The sequence below is a fragment of the Triticum dicoccoides genome, chromosome 7A (assembly GCF_002162155.2).
Source record: "Triticum dicoccoides isolate Atlit2015 ecotype Zavitan chromosome 7A, WEW_v2.0, whole genome shotgun sequence".
NCBI classification, from domain to species: domain Eukaryota; kingdom Viridiplantae; phylum Streptophyta; class Magnoliopsida; order Poales; family Poaceae; genus Triticum; species Triticum dicoccoides.
In genome coordinates, this window is record NC_041392.1 from 348,165,670 (window position 1) to 348,182,050 (window position 16,381).

Here is a 16,381-nt window from a genome sequence, read left to right on the forward strand (position 1 = left end):
CTATGGGATGTATACTGTGCCAGCAGACACGTAAGATTTGCACAAATAATGGAAAAGGAGTACCATTTCTGATTGCTAGTGTTGTGTCCCCCATATGTCACGACAACTTTCTTCTTTTTGCTGGGGAACCGATGTTTTGGAGGAGGGTGCAGCCTTGGACGAACCCACGTCCAAATTGTTGATTGTGTTGCCATGGCCGTATGTCGGCGGAGGGGAAGCAGATCCGAGGTGGCGAAGACGACGTAGCAGGAACAGCTCTGGTGCAGTGGATGGTGGCGAAGTTGGAGTGGCAGCGGTGAGACGCAGGACGGCATGGTTGAACTGGCTCGGGTACGGTCAGCTCGGCCTCAGCTTCAACTACTAGCCGTGGAGGGCATTGCCATTGAGGTTGTGGTGGACGACGACGTCGGTGTATCAGCTCCGGCGTAATGGAGGAGGGCGGCGGTTGATGGGTAGGATGGGGTGGCGGATGGAGGACGCCGGGGTTTCGTGGCTGGTGGAGAGGTAGTTTTGGCGTCCACATAGTACAAATGGGGAATTGGATGGGGTGGAGCTAAGGGAGAACCATGTTTCGGTCTGGGACGCATTTGTTTTTGGCTTTTTTGAACATATGGGACGTGCTTGTTTGAAATTTGGGGAAAGTACAAACTTTGCCCCCCTCTTAAATTTAGGACCTACTGCGGGTCAGGGGTAGGATCGTAATCCCATGTGTCCCAAATAGTGCGCGGGAGCGATTTTGGCCGCGTGCATGTGTGCTTAGGCGGCCGTTGTGTATGAATGTTTTTTAGAGGTAGTTGTGTGGCGTCTAGATGAAGCTACAAACCTACCCCGGTTTAGCCCTTTGGACATCGGGCCGGTAGGTTTCACGGGTCGGAGTTAGAAAAGTAATTTCCTTCTACTACCAAACATTGTTCTCACGCGGTTTCGGGTGAGTGGAGGCTCTTTTGGTGCTTCGTTCAAAATTTTGAAATAGAAGCATTCATTTTAGAGTACTCTTGAACTTCGAGGATTGACCTAAATAGACAACGTTAAATTTCATATTGTATGTTTGAAAACCTCATTAAATTATCCGCTTCTTTGTGAAGTTTTGACACTTGAAAATTCTATAACTACGATTATTCTGGAATGGAGGAGCTAAATTTGAATCTATTTTGTACATGACTATATATGCTATTATGTACAAAAGCAGAGAAAAGATTGGTGCCCCCATAATTTACGTATGATTTACAAATGCCATGATATCAAATTCAAATAATTGAATGGATTTCATGTTGAATTTGAATTTTTTAAATCACCTTAAGTTCAATTCAAATGTATGCTTGTTCATAGCTAGCTATTTATAATGTTCATTGTGTAACTTTCGTATGTATAATGTGCTTTACACACACATGAACTATACTCACTTTTATATTCCATTGCTAAAGCGATGCATTGTCTGGAGTTCAAAATACTAACTATATGGACCAATTATGTCAAATAATAACATAGACATGCTCAAATTCGATAGAATCTAGATGTCTGATGGATCAATGACCGCTCCTTACGCGAATTGCAAATATCATGATCCCATCCTAATATTTGGATAGAATTTATATTTTTAATCAATGTGTACATCCGTCTTTTACATTTAGTTTCACTCTCCATTGGTGGTCTCTCACACATGCTCACACTCTCTCCCGAGGTGTCTTTCACAGACATGCTCTCGATATAACCCTCCCTCCCTCTCGTAACCATTTACGACTGTTTTCACTAACCTTTATCACAAGCACTCTTCCTCTCACAAGCATACACACGCACAATCCCCATCGACCCTTCCTATATACATAGACCTGCCTACGTGTCTCCCATACGCACATTATCTTTAGGCATGTCTTTCACGCATTGTCTCACACCTCTCTTCCTAATAGATGACTATGATTCTAGCAGAGCATCTTGTAGGATGCCCCTTAAAGTTAGGTTGGATGAATAGTAATATTGGAGATAAGGGGTTACCTTAGTCCGAGGACCTAGGGTTACAAATCCTATCTGGCTTTGTTAGTGGACACAGATCCTTCACGATTCTGTTATCTTTGTCTTGTACGACTAGTCATCCATGGATCTCCCTAAATGCGTCACGGACCGACCAATGTGGCGCAGGATGGAACCGAACCAAGGGCCTGACCTCGGCCCACCGGACCTCACGCGGCAGCACACCCTCTACCCCCAGGTCTCGTTATCTTCTCACACCCACACATACCAACACAAACACCACACACACAAAATTCTCCTCATGCCTCTATCCCCTCCCCCCTTGAATATACACACTCAAGGGAATCTCTCATCGCGACATCATATTCGTCTCTCTCTCTCTATATATATATACCTCTCTCGTTTCTCGTGCTATCTCTCCCACGCCCCTCCCCCTACCGGCCCCTCTATCCATGCCTCTCTCGAATATGTAATACACACATATACCTCTCAAGGCCCTGCCAAATACATCAACTACACATTCACACATGTTACATCACATACCCCATTGATCTAAAAAGCCCTCTCTTCACGTTTATTTCGCATACAACATCCCTTTTGAATAAATTGTGGGCAAAAAATTATTTTAGAATTTCTACATATATACAACATTACAAAGTTATATGGAGGAGTATGAATGTTAATTTGCATTGCATGGTGCCCATAATGATATTTATTCCGCACTGTGAATTTTTATATTTTTATACTATATAAAGTTAGTCATAATAAAGAGAAACGAAGAGCATCTCTCTCTCCATCACATACACCCCCTCTACGCCCCTTTCATGTACGCACACAAACTATCTCCAAGTCTAAAAGGACGCCCCCAGCACATTCATGCATGTTTCATCTTTATCTCGCGATATATACAGTGACTATCATTGTATCTAAAGCTAAAGCATGATATGTACATCGGACTTCAGAATCCACTCATTACGGTCACCATTTATGTTTTGTGGTTATTATATAGTCACGGGCTCACCGTACACCTCTATATTTGCTCAAGACACGACTAGTTGACCAGTTAAACGCTCCACGTGGCACCTCTAGTGTTGACCTGTCGGTGTGTATCTACTCTATGCTCTTATAAAAAATAGTGTTGGTGATGATGGTGTGCCTACCATCCTGCAATATAGGTCGCCTGATTTATATCTGATGGATAGGAAGGAAACTATGGGAATTTTGCCAAAAGGTACCCACACACCTCTCCACATTTGCAACTAAGGCCTTCCCTCATTCATCCTTTTCTCTCACAAGATAAACTAGTCATACAAATGCATCTTGATGTTACGTGCAATGCACATGCATCTTGCTAGTAAGAATGACAACAAACGACAAAAAAATATTGGATGTGGTTCGAAGTCATTATCGCGGGCACAGCGGACAAGGTGGCCTTGTATTGGTATGCTGAGCCATCTATTTTAACACACAGGAGCTGAAGTGGTGATTATACACATACGCACACATGCACACGAACTTCATGCACCCAACACTGACATGAACACATGCAGCCACGCACACATGCAACACTCACAAGTACACACGCATCCACGCATGCATGCAACACTCACCCGCACACATGCACGCACGCATGCACACACCACACGACCAACACACACTCTCACACTCAAGTGCTCAACCTACACGTGCATGCGCACACATCAAGCCCTAACAGACACATACACATCCAGGTGGTTCCCGCGCATGGGTTGGAGTCTTGTCGTGCCTGCGTAAATTTCTGTTTCTCTAACCTTTTTCCTATGCGAACTAACAGGTGGGACCCACAAGGAACATGGTCAATTTAACTACTCAACATGGTGCCACGCAGACTATTTGGCCGGTCAATATAGTGCAATCCGATGCCGAACAGTGAGCAAGTGACCTAATAATCACTACAAAACATATATAGTGACCGTAATGAGCGTATTCTGAAGTCTGGTGACCGTATTACGCTTTTCTCTCTATAGGCCCTCCAAAACTACATCTCTACATGTTCTTGCATGTTACATCTAACAACTATGCAATATAGCACTACTACTACACTCTAACACAATAAATCATATGTGTTTTTAGTTTTACTAGATATCATATTGTTACTTAATTATTTAGTTTGCATACATTAAAATTGCTTTTGAAATGTATGGCCAATATCATCTACGGCGCGAGAAAAATCCCGCCCTTTCCTGCTTTAATTGGGTTTGTATCAATGGATCATGCGAAACAGCAAAACTATAGTACTATAGTACTACAGTACAAGTAACAGTTCACTGGGCCGCCGTGTCGTGTACTCCATCGTAAGAGTGGAGTGCTCGCTTTCATAAATGTTCTAGTCCCTTTCACCGACATGTGGGACATCAAGCTACTGGGTCCACGTGCCATACCGAAATATAGTGTAGAGCAGCAAGGGTGAAGCACCCCAGTCATGGCACCAGCATAGTAATGAGCAATGAGGCATCAAATCACAAAGATGCACCTTTCCCGTAGTTAAGTTGGAGGGATGAAGTAATAAATCTAAAAACAGAAGTTGGAGGGACGAAGCAACCATCATTTCACTCGTTGCTGAATCCGCTTCTCCCTCATCTTCTTCAAGTTAACCACGTGTTGCTTCTGCTGTTGTTCTGCCTCTATGTGACGCGGATCAGCTTAGTGAAACACTGACATGTGGGACCGCATTTTAGCAAACTGCCAGGCCAACGTCCTCTAAAAATAAGAAACCTCCCTCGCCATCTGCGCGGCAAAAGCACCTCCTTTTTACTAATCTTGATTCTATAATTTTTTTAGATCAATATAATTGAGATTTGTATAGATAGCACACAGGACCAAAACCAAGTGGTACGGTTAAGGGCATCCACAATGTGTAGCCAAATGTGAAAATAGCTTTTGGCATCGATGGGAACCATTGTGGACGGTGCTGCCAAAGCCAAAAAGATGGAGCCGAAGCTCCCTGATTGATTGATTGATGGAATAGAAAAATGCAACGTCTCTCCTCTTTCCCCCATGTTGGACACATGTACAGTATAGAGCACAGAGTCTACTCCCCTGTCCCTTCTATCACAAATCACAAAGCAGTGAGGCGTCAAATCACAAAGCACAAATGAAGCAACCATCATTTCACTCTTCGCTGACTCCGCTTCTCGATCGTCTTCTTCGAGAAACCACCTCACAACACTAAGCTGGACGGATGACACTATTGTGTACTAGTACTAGTACATTTACACGTCCTTTGGTTCAACGGACTTCCTCGATTCAAATAAGGTGGTTGTCTCGGCTTGCAGGCGACACTTGCGAACAGCTTACCGTGGTCTCCCTCAATGGTGTTCTTCATCGAACACACTTTGCCAAACCACAACGTTCGACATATCGTCGACATCACCGCAATGGGGAAGGAAGTCAAATAGTTACTACCTCCATTTTTCTGTACACAAGGCCAGTATATCAAAGTTGCAATTTGCAGAAGGCCACTAACACTAATCGAGGAAAAATTGATGGGGTTTACCTCGTACTAGCAACCAAGGACATTAATATACCCTTGCCTGCATGCAAAAGTGAGAAGGTTGGTTTGCATGGCGCTGCATTAATCAAGCGATGATGAGTGAGATGGTTAGCCTTTTGGGCTTTGGAGAAAAAATATGCATTAATTGACACGTCAAACGATGATTTTTATTGATTAATCCCACGAAGGAAAACCCCGCCTTTCTCTTTTAACACTAGTAATCCTACGTATGTAGTTGTATCCTGTTTGGGTCTAGGCCTTGTATTGCCATACTTTGCCACACATTTTTCCCAAGCTTGCCTAAAGTTTTCAAAATGAAAAGGAGGTACACTTGCGCAGGGTTGTCGTGGTCGCACCGCACCCTCACATAGTCGCTGCTGCACGCTGCAAACGCAACCAAGGGAACGCACCCTCATTGACACGTGCTACCGCATGTGATCAAAGCAAACTCAGCCATCCTACCGCTGACACGTAATTTCATTCATACAGTATGTTTATCTGGTCGCATGTTGGGGAAGATCTGTACGGCCCGTGCGGTGGTCTGTTGGGGAAGAAGAAGAGCTAAGGAAGAAGGGTTAGGAGATGTAGGATATTCATCCAACCGCCTGAAATGGTCAACTGAGCTAAATGATGAAAGTCAGGCGACTTGCATAAATATATGTTTTTACACAACAAAAGATCCCTAAAAACAACAACATAGAGAAAAACTATCACTGCTCACGGAATGAGACGGCCTTGTCATCTTTCGCTGCCGGCGCAAACCAGCCGTAGCTACTGACGTGTGTCTCTGCACCGTGGTTGTCCTCGGCCTCTAGTTACTCGTTCACGCGGAGCATGCGGGCGCTCTGCACGGACGAGAGCACCACCCGGTTCAAGTCCAGGACGTCTGGTTCTGCCTATAGGAGGGCCTCGATGGCAGTGACATCCACGCGCTCCGCATCGAGTTGAGCCTTCGCCTCCCAGTTCAAGTCTAGGACGTCCGGTTCCTCTTGGAGGAGGGCCTCGATGGCAGCGGCATCCATGCGCTGCGTGTTGAGTTGAGGCTCCGCCGCCTGGTTCAAGTCCAGGACGTCCGGTTCCGCCTGCAGGAGGGCCTCGATGGCAGCGACATCCGCGCGCTCCGCGTCAAGTTGAGCCTCCGCCACCCGGTTCACATCCACGACATCTGGTTCCGCCTGCAGGAGAGCCTCGATGGTAGCATGTAATGCCCAATATGCGACTATACTCCATACATGTTGAGGCACGACATAGGGCATAAGTGCATATTGGTCGTTACAAGTTGGTATCAGAGCCATCCCGACATAGGAGCCCCTGCTTGATCGAACCGTTGGCGTTGTTGAGTCTAGAACAAAACTATTTTGAGTCTTAGGAATATATATATCGGAGAGTAGGATTCTTTTTACTCCTCATCCCCTTCGTCGCCCTGGTAAGGACTCCTGATGTCTATGTTTTGACTTCCCTCTCCTCATTTTCAATAAAAAATTAGGATGACGCTGGTATCTTGGGATCGTTCCGATATTGTTGTGACGAGAACATTGTTCTTGGTGCCTCGTGACATTTAGGGGGTTGTGGCAGTGTCCCGGGGAGTTGAGCTCTAAGGTGTTGTCGTCACAATTTTATCGTTGCAGTTCCAGTATACCTGAGCTCGCCGACATAGAAAATCTCTTCTGTGCAGTTAGTGGTGAGATAAACTCGACGCCACCCAGTACTAGGGAGGGAGTTCGGGAGTATTGCCATAGCTAGTTTAGTGGATGCTTTTCGAAGGTCTGAGGTACACGATTTCCGGAGGTTTCTTGGTTATGTATTGACGGATGGATAAAGTGGAGCTTAGGGCTTGTTAGTTGTGTGATATATATTGTGCCTCCCTGTATCCCCAACACCAGATTGCATAACCAGAAAGTTTCGGGTGTTAATAGGTGGGAATTCAAGTAGCTCTTAGTTATCTTCCCGACAGATATTTGGTATGAGATTGGGGAATCTTTACCATGTATTTGTTCCAGTTGTACCTTGTTGTTTTATTCATCAATCTCTTTTCAAGTGGCTTCTCACTCAAATGGTCATATCATATTTACTTTGGAATGCATTCGTTCAATCTCACTATTCGGATGCTTATTGTGAAGACTTCTTTGCACATGTCTATCCGTTGATTCAGCTTGCCTATCATTTCTATGGTGGTTCTAATGGATGTCACCTTCTTCAGGATGGCTCCTCCAACACGTCTGCATCCGGAACATAATGATGGAGAGCAGTCAAACCCTCCGCCACCTCCTCCGCCTCCGGAGGCATGGCAAGCATTGATGGCGGCCACCAACGCCAACAATCAGATGCTGATTTAGCTCATCCAAGAGCTGTCGGGGGTTGGGTGCGACATATGCCAATGGATGGCTTTGAAGGAAATATGCCCTAGAGGCAATAATAAAGTTATTATTTATTTGCTTATATCATGATAAATGTTTATTATTCATGCTAGAATTGTATTAACCGGAAACATAATACATGTGTGAATACATAGACAAACAGAGTGTCACTAGTATGCCTCTACTTGACTAGCTCGTTAATCAAAGATGGTTATGTTTCCTAACCATGAACAAAGAGTTGTTATTTGATTAACGAGGTCACATAATTAGTTGAATGATCTGATTGACATGACCCATTCCATTAGCTTAGCACCCGATCGTTTAGTATGTTGCTATTGCTTTTCTTCATGACTTATACATGTTCCTATGACTATGAGATTATGCAACTCCCGTTTACCGGAGGAACACTTTGTGTGCTACCAAACGTCACAACGTAAATGGGTGATTATAAAGGAGCTCTACAGGTGTCTCCAAAGGTAGATGTTGGGTTGGCGTATTTCGAGATTAGGATTTGTCACTCCGATTGTCGGAGAGGTATCTCTGGGGCCCTCTCGGTAATGCACATCACATAAGTCTTGCAAGCATTGCAACTAATGAGTTAGTTGCGAGATGATGTATTACGGAACGAGTAAAGAGACTTTCCGGTAACGAGATTGAACTAGGTATTGGATACCGACGATCGAATCTCGGGCAAGTAACATACCGATGACAAAGGGAACAACGTATGTTGTTATGCGGTCTGACCGATAAAGATCTTCGTAGAATAAGTAGGAGCCAATATGGACATCCAGGTCCCGCTATTGGTTATTGACCAGAGACGTGTCTCGGTCATGTCTACATTGTTCTCGAACCGTAGGGTCCGCACGCTTAACGTTACGATGACAGTTATTATGAGTTTATGCATTTTGATGTACCGAAGGCTGTTCGGAGTCCCGGATGTGATCACAGACATGACGAGGAGTCTCGAAATGGTCGAGACATAAAGATTGATATATTGGAAGCCTATATTTGGATATCGGAAGTGTTCCGGGTGAAATCGGGATTTTACGGGAGTACCGGGAGGTTACCAGAACCCCCCGGGAGCTATATGGGCCTTAGTGGGCTTTAGTGGAAAGGAGAAAGGAGCAGCCCAAGTTGGCCGTGCGCCTCCCCCCTCCCCTAGTCCTATTAGGACTAGGAGAGGTGGCCGGCCCCCCCTCTCTCTCTTTCCCCCCCTCAAGGAGTCCTATTCCAACTAGGATTGGGGGGGGGGGATCCTACTCCCAGAGGAAGTAGGACTCTCCTGGCGCGCCCCACTTGGCCAGCCAGCCCCTCCCCTTGGATCCTTTGTATACGGAGGCAGGGGACACCCCTAGACACACAAGTTGATCCTTGAGATCGTTCCTTAGCCGTGTGCGGTGCCCCCTGCCACCATATTCCACCTCGATCATATTGTAGTAGTGCTTAGGCGAAGCCCTGCGACGGTAGAACATCAAGATCGACACCACGCCGTCGTGCTGACGGAACTCCTCCCCGACGCTTTGCTGGATCGGAGCCCGGGGATCGTCATCGAGCTGTACGTGTGCTAAGAACTCGGAGGTGCCGGAGTAACGGTGCTTGGATCGGTCGGATCGGGAAAACGTTCGACTACTTCCTCTACGTTGTGTGATCGCTTCCGCAGTCGGTCTGCGTTGGTACGTAGACAACACTCTCCCCTCTCGTTGCTGTGCATCACCATGATCTTGCGTGTGCGTAGGAATTTTTTTGAAATTACTATGTTCCCTACAGTGGCATCCGAGCCTAGGTTTTATGGTTTGATGTTATTTGCACGAGTAGAACACAAGTGAGTTGTGGGCGATATAAGTCATACTGCCTACCAGCATGTCATACTTTGGTTCGGTGGTATTGTTGGACGAGACGACCCGGACCAACATTACGCGTACGCTTACGCGAGACCGGTTCCCCCGACGTGCTTTGCACATAGGTGGCTTGCGGGCGACTGTCTCTCCAACTTTAGTTGAACCAAGTGTGGCTACGCCCGGTCCTTGCGAAGGTTAAAACGGAGTCTATTTGACAAACTATCGTTGTGGTTTTGATGCGTAGGTGAGATTGGTTCTTGCTTAAACCCGTAGCAGCCATGTAAAACTTGCAACAACAAAGTAGAGGACGTCTAACTTGTTTTTGCAGGGCATGTTGTGATGTGATATGGTCAAGGCATGATGCTGAATTTTATTGTATGAGATGATCATGTTTTGTAACCGAGTTATCGGCAACTGGCAGGAGCCATATGGTTGTCGCTTTATTGTATGCAATGCAATCGCGATGTAATGCTTTACTTTATTACTAAACGGTAGTGATAGTCGTGGAAGCATAAGATTGGCGAGACGACAATGATGCTACGATGGAGATCAAGGTGTTGCGCCGGTGACGATGGTGATCATAACGGTGCTTCGGAGATGGAGATCACAAGCACAAGATGATGATGGCCATATCATATCACTTATATTGATTGCATGAGATGTTTATCCTTTTATGCATCTTATCTTGCTTTGATTGACGGTAGCATTATAAGATGATCTCTCACTAAATTATCAAGAAGTGTTCTCCCTGAGTATGCACCGTTGCCAAAGTTTGTCGTGCACAGACACCACGTGATGATCGGGTGTGATAAGCTCTACGTCCATCTACAACGGGTGCAAGCCAGTTTTGCACGCGCAGAATACTCAGGTTAAACTTGACGAGCCTAGCATATGCAGATATGGCCTCGGAACACGGAGACCGAAAGGTCGGGCATGAATCATATAGTAGATATGATCAACATAACGATGTTCACCATTGAAAACTACTCCATCTCACGTGATGATCGGTTATGGTTTAGTTGATTTGGATCACGTAATCACTTAGAAGATTAGAGGGATGTCTATCTAAGTGGGAGTTCTTAAAGTAATTTGATTAATTGAACTTAAACTTATCATGAACTTAGTACCTGATAGTATCTTGCTTGTTTATGTTGATTGTAGATAGATGGCTTGTGTTGTTGTTCCGTTGAATTTTAATGCGTTCCTTGAGAAAGCAAAGTTGAAAGATGATGGTAGCAATTATACGGACTGGGTCCGTAACTTGAGGATTATCCTCATTGCTGCTCAGAAGAATTACGTCCTGGAAGCACCGCTGGGTGCCAGGCCTGCTGCTGGAGCAACACCAGATGTTATGAATGTCTGGCAGAGCAAAGCTGATGACTACTCGATAGTTCAGTGTGCCATGCTTTACGGCTTAGAATCGGGACTTCAATGACGTTTTGAACATCATGGAGCATATGAGATGTTCCAGGAGTTGAAGTTAATATTTCAAGCAAATGCCCGGATTGAGAGATATGAAGTATCCAATAAGTTCTATAGCTGCAAGATGGAGGAGAACAGTTCTGTCAGTGAGCATATACTCAAAATGTCTGGGTATAATAATCACTTGATTCAATTGGGAGTTAATCTTCCGGATGATTGCATCATTGACAAAATTCTCCAATCACTGCCACCAAGCTACAAGAGCTTCGTGATGAACTATAATATGCAAGGGATGAACAAGACTATTCCCGAGCTCTTCGCAATGCTGAAAGATGCGGAGGTAGAAATCAAGAAGGAGCATCAAGTGTTGATGGTTAACAAGACCACTAGTTTCAAGAAAAAGGGCAAAGGGAAGAAGAAGGGGAACTTCAAGAAGAACAGCAAGCAAGTTGCTGCTCAGGAGAAGAAACCCAAGTCTGGACCTAAGCCTGAAACTGAGTGCTTCTACTGCAAGCAGACTGGTCACTGGAAGCGGAACTGCCCCAAGTATTTGGCGGATAAGAAGGATGGCAAGGTGAACAAAGGTATATGTGATATACATGTTATTGATGTGTACCTTACTAGAGCTCGCAGTAGCAGCTGGGTATTTGATACTGGTTCTGTTGCTAATATTTGCAACTCAAAATAGGGACTACGGAATAAGCGGGCACTGGCAAAGGACGAGGTGACGATGCGCGTGGGAAACGGTTCCAAAGTCGATGTGATCGCGGTCGGCACGCTACCTCTACATCTACCTTCGGGATTAATATTAGACCTAAATAATTGTTATTTGGTGCCAGCGTTGAGCATGAACATTATATCTGGATCTTGTTTGATGCGAGACGGTTATTCATTTAAATCAGAGAATAATGGTTGTTCTATTTATATGAGTAATATCTTTTATGGTCATGCACCTTTGAAGAGTGGTCTATTTTTGATGGATCTCGATAGTAGTGATACACATATTCATAATGTTGAAGCCAAAAGATACAGAGTTGATAATGAAAGTGCAACTTATTTGTGGCATTGTCATTTAGGTCATATCAGTGTAAAGCGCGTGAAGAAACTCCATACTGATGGACTTTTGGAACCACTTGATTATGAATCACTTGGTACTTGCGAACCGTGCCTCATGGGCAAGATGACTAAAACACCGTTCTCCGGTACTATGGAGAGAGCAACAGATTTGTTGGAAATCATACATACCGATGTATGTGGTCCGATGAATATTGAGGCTCGTGGCGGATATCGTTATTTTCTCACCTTCACAGATGACTTAAGCAGATATGGGTATATCTACTTAATGAAACATAAATCTGAAACATTTGAAAAGTTCAAAGAATTTCAGAGTGAAGTTGAAAATCATCGTAACAAGAAAATAAAGTTTCTACGATCTGATTGTGGAGGAGAATATTTGAGTTACGAGTTTGGTGTACATTTGAAAAATTGTGGAATAGTTTCGCAACTCACGCCACCCGGAACACCACAGCGTAATGGTGTGTCCGAATGTCGTAATCGTACTTTACTAGATATGGTGCGATCTATGATGTCTCTTACTGATTTACCGCTATCGTTTTGGGGTTATGCTTTAGAGACGACCGCATTCACATTAAATAGGGCACCATCAAAATCCGTTGAGACGACGCCTTATGAACTATGGTTTGGCAAGAAACCAAAGTTGTCGTTTCTTAAAGTTTGGGGTTGCGATGCTTATGTGAAAAAGCTTCAACCTGATAAGCTCGAACCCAAATCGGAGAAATGTGTCTTCATAGGATACCCAAAGGAGACTGTTGGGTACACCTTCTATCACAGATCCGAAGGCAAGACATTCGTTGCTAAGAATGGATCCTTTCTAGAGAAGGAGTTTCTCTCGAAAGAAGTGAGTGGGAGGAAAGTAGAACTTGACGAGGCAACTATACCTGCTCCTTTATTGGAAAGTAGTACATCACAGAAAACTGTTTCTGCGACACCTACACCAATAAGTGAGGAAGCTAATGATGATGATCATGAAACTTCAGATCAAGATACTACTGAACCTCATAGATCAACCAGAGTAAGATCCGCGCCAGAGTGGTACGGTAATCCTGTTCTCGAAATCATGCTACTAGATCATGATGAACCTACGAACTATGAAAAAGCGATGGTGAGCCCAGATTCCGCAAAGTGGCTTGAAGCCATGAAATCTGAGATGGGATCCATGTATGAGAACAAAGTATGGACTTTGGTTGACTTGCCCGATGATCGGCAAGCAATTGATAATAAATGGATCTTCAAGAAGAAGACTGACGCTGATGGTAATGTTACTTTCTACAAAGCTCGACTTGTCACAAAAGGTTTTCGACAAGTTGAAGGGGTTGACTATGATGAGACCTTCTCACCCATAGCGATGCTTAAGTCTGTCCGAATCATGTTAGCAATTGCCGCATTTTATGATTATGAAATTTGGCAGATGGATGTCAAAACTGCATTCCTGAATGGATTTCTGGAAGAAGAGTTGTATATGATGCAACCAGAAGGTTTTGTCGATCCAAAGGGAGCTAACAAAGTGTGCAAGCTCCAGCGATCCATTTATGGACTGGTGCAAGCCTCTCGGAGTTGGAATAAACGTTTTGATAGTGTGATCAAAGCATTTGGTTTTATACAGACTTTCGGAGAAGCCTGTATTTACAAGAAAGTGAGTGGGAGCTCTGTAGCATTTCTGATATTATATGTGGATGACATATTGCTGATTGGAAATGATATAGAATTTCTGGCTAGCATAAAGGGATACTTGAATAAGAGTTTTTCAATGAAAGACCTCGGTGAAGCTGCTTACATATTAGGCATAAAGATCTATAGAGATAGATCAAGATGCTTAATTGGACTTTCACAAAGCACATACCTTGACAAGATTTTGAAGAAGTTCAAAATGGATCAAGCAAAGAAAGGGTTCTTGCCTGTGTTACAAGGTGTGAAGTTGAGTCAGACTCAATGCCCGACCACTGCAGAAGATAGAGAGAAAATAAAAGATGTTCCCTATGCTTCAACCATAGGCTCTATCATGTATGCAATGATGTGTACCAGACCTGATGTGTGCCTTGCTATAAGTTTAGCTGGGAGGTATCAAAGTAATCCAGAAGTGGATCACTGGACAGCGGTCAAGAACATCCTAAAATACCTGAAAAGGACTAAGGATATGTTTCTCATATATGGAGGTGACAAAGAGCTCACCGTAAAAGGTTACGTTGATGCAAGCTTTGACACTGATCCGGACGATTCTAAATCGCAAACGGATACGTGTTTACATTAGACGGTGGAGCTGTCAGTTGGTGCAGTTCTAAACAAAGCGTCGTAGCGGGATCTACATGTGAAGCGGAGTACATAGCTGCTTCGGAAGCAGCGAACGAAGGAGTCTAGATGAAGGAGTTCATATCCGATCTAGGTGTCATACCTAGTGCATCGGGTCCAATGAAAATCTTTTGTGACAATACTGGTGCAATTGCCTTGGCAAAGGAATCCAGATTTCACAAAAGGACCAAACACATCAAGAGACGCTTCAATTCCATCCAGGATCTAGTCCAGGTGGGAGACATAGAGATTTGCAAGATACATACGGATTTGAATGTTGCAGACCCGTTGACTAAGCCTCTTCCACGAGCAAAACATGATCAACACCAAAACTCCATGGGTGTTAGAATCATTACAGTGTAATCTAGATTATTGACTCTAGTGCAAGTGGGAGACTGAAGGAAATATGCCCTAGAGGCAATAATAAAGTTATTATTTATTTGCTTATATCATGATAAATGTTTATTATTCATGCTAGAATTGTATTAACCGGAAACATAATACATGTGTGAATACATAGACAAACAGAGTGTCACTAGTATGCCTCTACTTGACTAGCTCGTTAATCAAAGATGGTTATGTTTCCTAACCATGAACAAAGAGTTGTTATTTGATTAACGAGGTCACATCATTAGTTGAATGATCTGATTGACATGACCCATTCCATTAGCTTAGCACCCGATCGTTTAGTATGTAGCTATTGCTTTTCTTCATGACTTATACATGTTCCTATGACTATGAGATTATGCAACTCCCGTTTACCGGAGGAACACTTTGTGTGCTACCAAACTTCACAACGTAAATGGGTGATTATAAAGGAGCTCTATAGGTGTCTCCAAAGGTAGATGTTGGGTTGGCGTATTTCGAGATTAGGATTTGTCACTCCGATTGTCGGAGAGGTATCTCTGGGGCCCTCTCGGTAATGCACATCACATAAGCCTTGCAAGCATTGCAACTAATGAGTTAGTTGCGAGATGATGTATTACGGAACGAATAAAGAGACTTGCCGGTAACGAGATTGAACTAGGTATTGGATACCGACGATCGAATCTCGGGCAAGTAACATACCGATGACAAAGGGAACAACGTATGTTGTTATGCGGTCTGAGCGATAAAGATCTTCGTAGAATTTGTAGGAGACAATATGGACATTCAGGTCCCGCTATTGGTTATTGACCGGTGACGTGTCTCGGTCATGTCTACATTGTTCTCGAACCGTAGGGTCCGCACGCTTAACGTTACGATGACAGTTATTATGAGTTTATGCATTTTGATGTACCGAAGGTTGTTCGGAGTCTCGGATGTGATCACGGACATGACGAGGAGTCTCGAAATGGTCGAGACATAAAGATTGATATATTGGAAGCCTATATTTGGATATCTGAAGTGTTCTGGGTGAAATCGGGATTTTACCGAAGTACCGGGAGGTTACCGGAACCCCCCGGGAGCTATATGGGCCTTAGTGGGCTTTAGTGGAAAGGAGAAAGGGGCAGCCCAAGTTGGCCGCGCGCCTCCCCCCTCCCCTAGTCCTATTAGGACTAGGAGAGGTGGCCGGCCCCCCCTCTCTCTCTTTCCCCCCCCTCAAGGAGTCCTATTCCGACTAGGATTGGGGGGGGGGGGATCCTACTCCCAGAGGGAGTAGGACTCGCTTGGCGCGCCCCCCTTGGCCGGCCAGCCCCTCCCCTTGGATCCTTTATATACGGAGGCAGGGGACACCCCTAGACACACAAGTTGATCCTTGAGATCGTTCCTTAGTCGTGTGCGGTGCCCCCTGCCACCATATTCCACCTCGATCATATTGTAGTAGTGCTTAGGCGAAGCCCTGTGACGGTAGAACATCAAGATCGTCACCACGCCGTCGTGCTGACGGAACTCCTCCCCGACGCTTTGCTGGATCG